Raw genomic sequence first — 11,145 nt, 5'->3', positions numbered from 1 at the left:
AACATACATTTTTCCATCCTTTTTTATGAAATTCAAAAGCCATTGCATTACTCTTCATATTGACAAACAAGAAATAAAAATAGTTCATGTATGTAATCATCTATTTTATTTAATTTAAACAATCATTTGATATCATTATAATTTAGTTCTTACAAATCATGTAAGTAATTTCACTTTCAATAAATTGAGAGTTAATAAACAGTCACATGACAAATTCCTTTTATTGGATCTTCAATGTCAGATGGAAAGCTATTATTAAGGACCCAAGTGATGTTTGTTCCTGCATCTGAACTGCCTAAATGCAGCCAATTAGAAATTTTGCATTGAATGTTACATATTTGGGTTAATTAAGGGCTATAATCCCTGTCCCGACAATTTTGAAGATAGAACTTAAGAAAAGTTATTGACTGGCTAAAAGAAAAATATAAATTGAGGAATATAGGCAATGTAATCTTTACAGATATACAAAAATGATTCGCAGATACATATTTAGACTTATCGACATTTTACTTAATATCAGGTTCTTACAAATTATTTATAATATTATTCTTCATATACATACACATTATTTAGTAAACAGTACTGTTTCAACAATTCAAACAAATACATAGTTACAAATCAAATGTTGCTGTATTATGGCAAACACTTGGTGTTCTATCAGTACTTTAACTGAACTGGAACCTCAGATCAACCCATAAAGAAATGGAGTCTAGTAACTTCCCACTCGCCTGCCTCTTGGAACAACTGGGCCATGATTTTACCAGTTACCAGTAAGTGTTCTTTTAGACCATCATGTTGGTCAAAAATGTAATCAGACAAATCAAGACTGTCCGTAACTGGAAATCGGACCTGTTTCAATACATAGGCCACACTTTTTTTATCCAACTCCTTCCAAATGATGGGTAGTGACATGGACATTCCTCAATCTAACTTCTGCAGTGACTTCATTCATTCCTTTAGTCAAATACGGACAGTGTGAGCTGTTGAGATAGACAGCTCCTGTGACATCACATTTTATTGTGAAGAATGTCCAGCATAGATGGCTTGTCATCTAATGTAGCTAATATGTCCGCCCGGTCAGCTCAATCGGTAGAGCGTTGGACTCTGAATTGGACATCCCGGGTTCGATTCCCGGGCGGACCAGGTCACCTCTGTTGTGATTGGTTATGAAATCCTTTCTACGACCATTCGCACTGTACCACTGCACCTGGCATGTACAGAAGCTGTCAGTTCCTTGCAGAGGTGAAGGCACCTAGTACTGGTTCTGCCCAGGATAGGTGTGCGGTGGTTGAACTGTCACTCTGGGACCCTTCAATGTGCTCACGCCGGGACCCGGAGTATAAACTACTAACACCACCACCTGGCAGCCTGCTCTGAAGCTTGTCCATAGCCCCATATGTGTGGCCAGTCATCCATTATCCCCATTTTAATGATAATCTGAAAATAATCCCAAGCACATTTATATGCATATTTATTATATCATATCCACTTCTATACACTTATCTTCTCTAGGATGTTCAAACAGGCTTGATGTGACAATACAAAATGTGAAGACAAATAAACAGTGAGATACAACAAGTATATTGAATTTTCTGTCTGATTTAAAATGATTTGTAATATAAACAGGACAGGTGAAACTTCCTATTCAACAAATATCTTTTTTTTATTGTCATTTCCAAGCATTTTTTATGATTAGATTATTTAATATTTCACAACTTAAATACTATCAGGAAGTCATAAGATTAACCATCTATATATATATAATAAATCATATATATATATTTAATATATAAAAACAAGTCATTATACAAATGATATACACACATTAAAAAGGTATTTATACTTCTGAAACACTGTTGCACAAGCCACTGGGCACAAAGAGGTTGATGAAGGTTTTCCTGATGCCCTTTGAGGTTTCCCCACAATAATGAGAAAGATGACCTCTGAGAGAGATGGTGGTTATTTCCTGAAACATTAAATTTATACATGTTGTATATAATTTAAAAAAGGACACTTGACAATATACAGAATGTTGTACATAAAATTCATAAGTCCTATAAATAAATGCTTTTGAAAAATTCCAGAACATATAAACAGCAAAACCCAAAACCTCTTGATTTTGTTCTCAATTGGCCAACAGGGAAGTATTTTTTTTTTCAAGAATCCATGAAAACCAGTGATATAAAACTGCTGACAAAAAATTAGATCATGCATTTTTCTTTAACTGTTAGTAATAGTTTAACCCACAAAACATTGGCTTTCAAACGAAAATATGCAAATCTGCGATATGATCTATGTCAGCAGTCTTTTATCATTGGTTTGCAGATACTATTAAACCCAAAAATTTGCTCTTTCCAAGACAAAAAAAATAAAAAAGTTGTAAAAACGGTAAATTTGTGAGAGTGCATGCAGCTTTAATAATAATTAATATATTCTTGTAATGAAGCTGTTATGTGCTAAAAATAGAACCCAATGAAAAATAAGCATATCCTAATAAGCCTAGCTTTAATATTATGAAGTATTTACTGAATCAAATAGACATATATAGGCAAATGACTGAAAAGCTACCATAATTAAAGCTGCACTATCACAGATTAAACATTTCGACAACTTTTTAATTTTTGTCTTGGAACAAGCCAATTTTTGCTACAATCCATGGAAACCAGTTAATAAGACTGCTGACAAAAAATTAGATCGCGGATTTTTATATTTAAGTTCATAAATTGATGTTTTATGCATTTTTCTTAAACCGTTAGTAAGGTTTTAAGCTCTAACATTTTCGAAAATATGAAAATCTAAGATCTGTTTTTTTATCAACAATCTTACATCAATGGGTTGCAGATATTTACGCAAAAATTTGCTCTTTCCAAGACAAAAATAAAAAAGTTGTAAAATGGTAAATCTGTGAGAATGCAGCGTTAAGAGTATTTTTTAAACTTATAATGAAAGTCATTTGCATTTATTTTACATAAGCACGAAAACTAATGTGTTATTTATTCTGAACTCCTTTATAAAAATGTAGGACAAAACATCCCATGTCATTTTTGACTAAGGGGACAAAACACGTCCAACCCATTTAGACAGGGTTGACAAAACAACCCAGATCATTTTGACATGGTGGACAAAATAACCAGGAAAATATTGGCAGTTCAAAAAGTTAAGACCCCCCTCCCATCCTACCAACACTTGAAAGATTAAAACTAATTGGCCATTATCAAGATGTGTTTTATTACCCCCAATAAACACCCTTTTTCACTTAATTTATTAGGTTTAGAAATGTTACTATGGAGATCTTTATCACAGCATAAGGAAGACACAGTGACTTTAATCATAAGGATTTGCTACAAAGCTACAGTACAATATTAAGTTCAGCATTATGATAATCCTTACTTCAAAACACTCTTCTTAAAAAGGTGTTCAAGGCCAAAATCTAATATTCATATTCATTACAGGCTGCTTTGCATGACAATTATTAATTTCAGATATTTGCTTTAAGCAATTTATTTTTAATTATAAAAACACTTTCTCATAGTTTTCATCTTCTTTTTGATATTGACATGTTAATATTAAAGGGGCCTCATTTGTTTTTAATATTTACGTTAGTCTTATATTAAAGCTGCAACCTCACAGATTGAACGTTTTGACAACTTTTTTTTAAATTTTTTGTCTTCGAACAAGCGAATTTTTGCGTAAATATCTGCAAACAGCGATAAAAGACTGCTGACAAAATATCAGATTGCAGCTTTTCATACTTCCATCCAAAATTGATGTTTAAGCTGTAAAACATTAAATTTGGAATGGAAATATCAAATTCTGAAATCTAATCTTTAGTCAGCAGTCTTTTATCACATAAGCAGGTATTTACACAAAGAAATTCTAATACATAAAGTTTAAACAAAAAATTAAAAAGTTGGAAATCAATACATACACAAGTTGACTAACATATATTTTGAATAATAAACCTTAAATTACTTTCCAAAGAATGCATTTAAGGAAAAGTTACTTACTGAAAACAAGACTGTAACAATGCATGTATTTTAAAGTGAAAACGCATATATATTATGTATTTTAAAAATGTAATCCTTTATACTTTTTACTCTTTCTGTTTTTAAAAAGGATGTAACCCTAACCAAATCATTTTATTTTTGGCCCTACTATAACACAATCAAGAATTTAGCCCCACATTCCAGAATGCAGGGCTTAAATTGTGTTATCATTTTGATCACTGACATGACATCATTGACAAAATAAGGATTCAAAAATCTTTGTTTCCGCCCAACTGACCCTATTTTTATCCTTCTGATCCTTTTTTGTTTTTGGTGTTTTGATCAATATGTGCTTTTTTAGTAAAGACCTTAATAATTCCCTGATATAGGTCAGTTTGCCAAAGAAACATGGTCCTAAAAAAAAAAAACAGTTACCGTATGCCTACCTTTTTTGATATTTAACTGGAAACTATGAATACTTTTTTTTGGCCTAAGCAACAATTTTTGTTTGAAGCCAGTGTGCATGTGCATACTGTGTATTTTTTTACTTAATTACATTGTATTGTCTGCGAATTACCAATATCAAATCCATTGTCCTATTTAACAGGATAATGGTTTTGATATTGGTCCCATGTATTATCATTATAAAAAGTGTAGGAATTTTATTCAAGACCATTTGCAAGATGTGTCATGTTTGGTGTCAATTAAATATTATGCTTGAATGATCATATTTTATATTTGTCATTGTTAGATATTTAATTTGTATAAAAAAATGAGCAATAATAAAACCTCTAAAGTTTTTTCCTCAGTTGGTAAGAATTACACCTGTTGTTGTTGTTGTTGGGTTAATAAAAGTCTGCTTGCCTATGGCTCCATAAAGGCTTGACCCTGTCACACCCCCTAGTGTGACTGAAACATATTTGTGAGGCCAAAGGGGGATCTATCTTCATTGAATGTCAGTATTTATTTTAGCTCCACCCCTTTTACTTGACCTGGCATCGCCCCTTTCACTGAACCTGACATCTGATTGGCTGAATGAATATGCCTTTTAAAGGTTTCCTTATGACTGACAGCCCCCACCCCCCACAGAGAAAGACTGGTCATTTGAGACAATCACTATCATATTTTGAAAAGGCGGCTATATGCATGACTATGAATTCATAAAAAATTCATGTTCCTTATACTATGAAAATTTTGGAAGAAATACATGACTGTCAATTTAGAATTGAACTTAATTTCCATGTAAATATCCTTAAATTGTATAACATGTCGAAGGCAAACTACATTGTCACAGATTGATACAATTGCCAAAAGGCATGTTCATTTTTTCAAGATAATGACATTAATAGAAGGTTTCTACTTTGTGTAAGGTTTTCTGAATTTAAACATTTTTTTTTGTCTTCAAGTCTCTTAACATTACCAAATAAAAAGAACTGTCCTCCAGTTTGTATTATGTAGAATAAGATGTAATTTGGAAGTAACTGTAATTTGTTACAAAGATGGTTTAACCAAAACTTAATGAAAATCCCACATTGATTTTGTGCATTTATATATATATATATATATATATATATATATATATATATATATATATATATATATTAATACATATAGCCCGGAATAGTTGTAGCCCGGAATTATAGCTATTCTAGTTTTTCCGACCTAATCCTCCGGTACAAACAAAATTAAACCGTTGTAATATACACACATTACTTCGGAAACAATAGAGTCATTGGACTGTTACATGAATTTCAATAGCTCGAAATTCACCTTTTATTTGTTACTTCCGGGCTATATGTATTAACATAACAGGGTTTTCCCATGCTGGTACAAATAAAAGGCGAATTTCGAGCTATTGAAATTCGTGTAACAGTCCAATGACTCTATTGTTTCCTACGTATAATTCCGGGCTACAACTATTAAGAGCATATACTATCACACTCATCTGATATATTGGGGATTAAATTTATGTACCAGTACATTATCTTACAGAATGATAGTGATAGTCATTATCAAATTATTACCCTGATTAATAAGTAAGTTGTTGAGTGAAAACTATTTTTAAATTGAGACAATAAGGTGGATGACATGTTAAGTTATTGAAAGCTTTGAAGATTTTATACAAAAGTTATAAGTTGTCTCAATTTATGATTTCGAAAACCATTAAATTGGCAGGCCTAAGCATCATGAGCCACTCACAGACTTTGATGGAATTGGTAAAAGACAAAAAATAAATATTTACTTTCTTAGTGTTGCAATGCAAAAGATACTCGGCCTACTTTCTATCGAGTAAAACATTCTTAATATATATTTAGCTTTTTTCCATTTGCCAAATAATGGAAAATTATTTGAACTTGATTTTGAAAAATAATTATTTTCTATCCTGACTATATAATTATTTAGTCTTTAAAACAGACTCTCTTCCTTTTAAACTCTAAAATATCTTTAAAAATAAAATACATTTAAACCCATTAAGATTTAATTAATTATTTAAACAGGCCAGTCTGCACTGCCTTTTCAGTAAGGATTTTAGTCAAAATCATATCTTCGTAAGAACAAGACAGTACACCATAGGTAATTATGACCCCCCCCCCCTAATTATGCATATTATGCATATTTGTATACATGTATTAGCTAGACAATATACAACGATAAGTGTATTGTATATATTAGTGAGCAAATAAATGCATTAATAAATAAATAAATACAGATTTATACTGGTAAATAGATTTATAAATATAAATATTTTAGGAAAGATAAACATCAGATAAAAAATATTATCAAAGCCTTTTTAGCCATATTGTATTGGCTGGTGGGGTTACTCAAAATTACCGTGCATGGTCCGCTTACAACCAATTAAATATTTTCAATAGCTCTGAGAATGATTCATACAATCTTTGATATGATGTCAGTTTTTTTTACATGGCATGGCTTGACTTGATCAATATAAATTTTATATTATATGACTTGCACAATTCACATGAACTTTCATATATATCCTTTAAGTTTTGTGTGATAATAGATCTTTGATCTAAATTTGTGATTCAAAACATAAGATACATATATATATATATTTACTGCTTCGGAATCACACTTTACACACAAGACATGTTAAAATAGATTATTGTACTCACTGTTTTTTAATTTAAGTTTATTCATCAAACTCTGTCACTCTAGCTGTCTCTGTATTATCAGCATCACACATCAACTAAAACAAAAAATAATAAGAATTATAACAAGAAAGGTTCAAGTAGTTAGAAAATATATGGGCTGTCATTGCACATATAATATAACAATTTACCATGATTCCATGAAATATTTTTACAAACTAGCAAACCTGAACTCCTTTGTATTTTTTTACATCTTTGTGAGATTTTGCATAAAGCATCTATCTAATTCTTTGTTAATTTACCACATTAAAATTTATTGATTAACTGTACTTTTATTTATTTTATAAATATCTTATATGTTGTGCACCAGTCAATTGTAACCCTGGCGCCCCCAGGTCCAGGGAATAGCGGGGACTTTGACTTTCGGTCCAGCCAACCCTGGGTCTAATCCCCTCCCCTGCGGGAACGAACTGATGGTAAAACCCCGGCCAAATGCCCCTGCACACCAGAGACTCTATATAAGGCCCAATCTCAGCTAAATTTGGCTCAAAGACAAAACCACTGCGGTCACCCGGCCCTGCGTGGCCACATAGAAAGTAAAAACACGGCCCATTTCCCGACTATTCCCAGTATACCCCCAGACCGGGGGGTGTGCGTGGTTAGTAACCGTTACAATTGACTGGTGCATTGGTTATAATAACTGAGAGGCCTCAAAGATGCTCACATGACTGTGACCTTTTTGACCTTTTAGCAGATTAGAACAAAGAAAGGATTTTTAAGAAATATACTCAATGAAACAGAGTGAAACTTTATTCAGGGGCTATACACCGTATGATGAAATAGCGAAAGAAGAGAAAATTGTCGAAAACTGACATGAATTTGGTATCAATGTGTACAATGCATTGAAACTAACTAACTGAAGTACCACATAGTTTACAATTAATTGATTTTTCACATTTTTTTTCCATTAAAAAAGATTACTAGGTGGGTATACCTAGTATAATTAATTTTTATGTGTGATTGGCTAGTCGATGTTATCACTTAATGTTACCAAGCTAGGTATATATTAAATCAAATAAACAAATGTAAACTTTCATTTCCCGACTATTCCCAGTATACCCCCAGACCGGGGGGTGTGCGTGGTTAGTAACCGTTACAATTGACTGGTGCATTGGTTATAATAACTGAGAGGCCTCAAAGATGCTCACATGACTGTGACCTTTTTGACCTTTTAGCAGATTAGAACAAAGAAAGGATTTTTAAGAAATATACTCAATGAAACAGAGTGAAACTTTATTCAGGGGCTATACACCGTATGATGAAATAGCGAAAGAAGAGAAAATTGTCGAAAACTGACATGAATTTGGTATCAATGTGTACAATGCATTGAAACTAACTAACTGAAGTACCACATAGTTTACAATTAATTGATTTTTCACATTTTTTTTCCATTAAAAAAGATTACTAGGTGGGTATACCTAGTATAATTAATTTTTATGTGTGATTGGCTAGTCGATGTTATCACTTAATGTTACCAAGCTAGGTATATATTAAATCAAATAAACAAATGTAAACTTTCATAGCAGTGGATACAACACTGGACTGAATACTACCAAAATCCCCCTGAATTTTCAGACTTTTGAACATTAATCCCCCTGAATGGTCTCAAGAAAATATGGCATGTTTGGAAGCATCTTTTTATTTTCCATTTCATTAGCTTACATTTTTCAACAGTAGTTTTATTAGAAAATAGTTATTTTCTTATACCGAAGGTAAAACATACTGTTGTTTTTTTTTGCATAATGTTCCTAAAAGTTTAAAGATATTTCATATTGATAAGGAACAGGTCATGAGTATTTTTTTAACTTGTTGATTTCGCTGTAAAATGACATTCACAAGCTAAATCTTAGTAGACCAAAGAATTGTTTACGGATTTTTGTATCTTTTTTGATATGGCAAATCCTTCACATACAAATTGTTTAGTATCAAAAGTGGGTAGTTATTCCGATCGGGATTCTGGGTTAAAGCATTTAACATCTCAAAAATATCATAAAACAAGAAATATTACCAGATTATGTAATTTTATATCAGTTCCATACATAAAAATGTCATATCCTATGAATAATTATGAGTTTGACGTTTATTTTTCATTTCTTGCTGTCAAAACATAGCGATATATACATGAAGGGCACCTGCAAGGCTTCAGGGCACAATTTTTAAACAATTGGAACATTTCGGCCATGGCTGAGTTGTTACGATTGTATTTACGAGGTCTATCTAGAAGCTTGTCAGTGGTGGCCGAGTTATTACGATTGGGTCGAGTTGTTCCGCTTGGCATAATTGTTGTCTGTGTCAGTCAACTTTTGTTTTATTGGAAAGGTAAAAAATGTGTTTTAATGCAAAATAACTTTTCACTTACATGGTAAAGTATGAATATAAACCTTTATGATCAATTTAAACCATAAAATACTTCACTTAATACAATTTCAATATTTTTCAAAACACCCCCGGTTTTTGCACAAGCCCGTTTAGACGTTACTGGCTAAGGTCACAAATCCGAACACTTTCTGATGTTTTTTACAATTATCTTGGAGAGTTTATGTTGTAGTAAGTTAAACTTTCGTATGAAACATCTTTGGTTCATGTGAAAACAGCTGTCAAAGTACAGATTCACGATCTCGTCAATATTATGTCGAAAATCGTTCAATTTTATGGATAGTAAATCACCCTTCAAAATACGCTATGGAGGGCACAAATACCGAACACTTGAAAAGCGAAAATACATGGTCATACAATTATAATTAAAAAGTATGCTATAATAAATAAATGGCATTTTTTAGAAAAATGCTTGACAAAACAAGATGAAACTTCGCAAGTGTGACCAAGGCAAGCCTCTGTATTGATCTAGATCATCGAATAATCGATCACGGTAAACAAACGCGTGTTTTAGCCGGTGTTCAGGATTTGTGCCCTGTTAGGAAATGTACCGTCAACCAGTAAGGATTGGAAGAATGTATTACACGTCTATAATTTTAGACTGGGGGGCGGGGGGGGGGAGCTACAATAATAAGCGATTAGGGATACTTTTTTTATTATTTTGACATTTCATGTGTATCCCTGTAACTGCCATAGTCTTAAAATCGTCAAAAGACCCATTGACGGTCATTTAGGTGGACTATGGGGGGGGCATGGTTACAATTGACTGGTGCAACCACTGGGACACCATTTTTTATTATTTTGATATTTCTTAAAATACTCGTTGACGGCTATTTAGGCAGAGTAGCCCCACTCCCTGTCGAAGTGTGGATAAGAAGAGGACTGTTTCAAGTGAACGTTCTTTACGAGATGTCCTACTTATTGACTGTTTATATATTCAAAAATCAAGACAAAAAATTAAATGGAAAAGAATAAATGACTTACCAATGGGTGTTTGAGATATCCATTTGGCACCACTTTAGTGCCATTCATCGCTCTTCAAAGCTCCATAAAACAAAATCATTCGTCTAACACATTCCCGACATCTTAACACAGATGGTATTGATTACTGTGACATGTTGGTGTTAAACCGGTTTGAAGGTGCATTCACTCGAGTAATAAAGTCAAAGATGCACTCTTAAGTACTGCCAGATAAGGTTTACCACAATTAATAATGTTGTTTCAATATTCCTAAAAGAATGAATAAATGTCGAAAACAATGGTTCTTATGAAGGATATCGAGTTAAATTTGAAAGAAATGAGCATGAAACACGGTATTTCTACCTTATGAGACTATAGTAGACCACAATAAATCTTATAGCATTTACCAATCATTTAATATTTTTTGCGCTTTCTGCTATTAAAAACACGGTTACAATCTTGTTATCAGTAATAAATATTTTCAATAAATGCATTATTTAGTATGTAGTTAAAGGTTTATCAGTCACAATTGATGTTTGTTATATATGTGTATGTATTGATTTTGAATAACAGTGTCACTAAACAAAAAATAAACAAATTTACGCAATTTCACAACCTTTTTTCCAGTTCTTCTGGATTACCCTGTATCCCCT

The 11,145-nt window shown here is 32.3% G+C and overlaps 1 long non-coding RNA gene across 1 annotated transcript; it reads right to left on the bottom strand.

The window, feature by feature from the left end:
• Positions 1 to 10,784, bottom strand: LOC128240605 (uncharacterized). Its single transcript, XR_008262215.1, has 4 exons — positions 10,517 to 10,784; positions 7,121 to 7,194; positions 1,844 to 1,966; positions 1 to 1,437 (listed from the first exon to the last, which is right to left on the bottom strand). It is a non-coding gene; the product is annotated as an uncharacterized LOC128240605 (long non-coding RNA).
• Between the last annotated feature and the right edge of the window lie 361 nt (positions 10,785 to 11,145).

The sequence above is a fragment of the Mya arenaria genome, chromosome 7 (assembly GCF_026914265.1).
Source record: "Mya arenaria isolate MELC-2E11 chromosome 7, ASM2691426v1".
NCBI classification, from domain to species: Eukaryota; Metazoa; Mollusca; class Bivalvia; order Myida; family Myidae; genus Mya; species Mya arenaria.
This window is presented reverse-complemented; position numbering and strand designations above follow the sequence as displayed.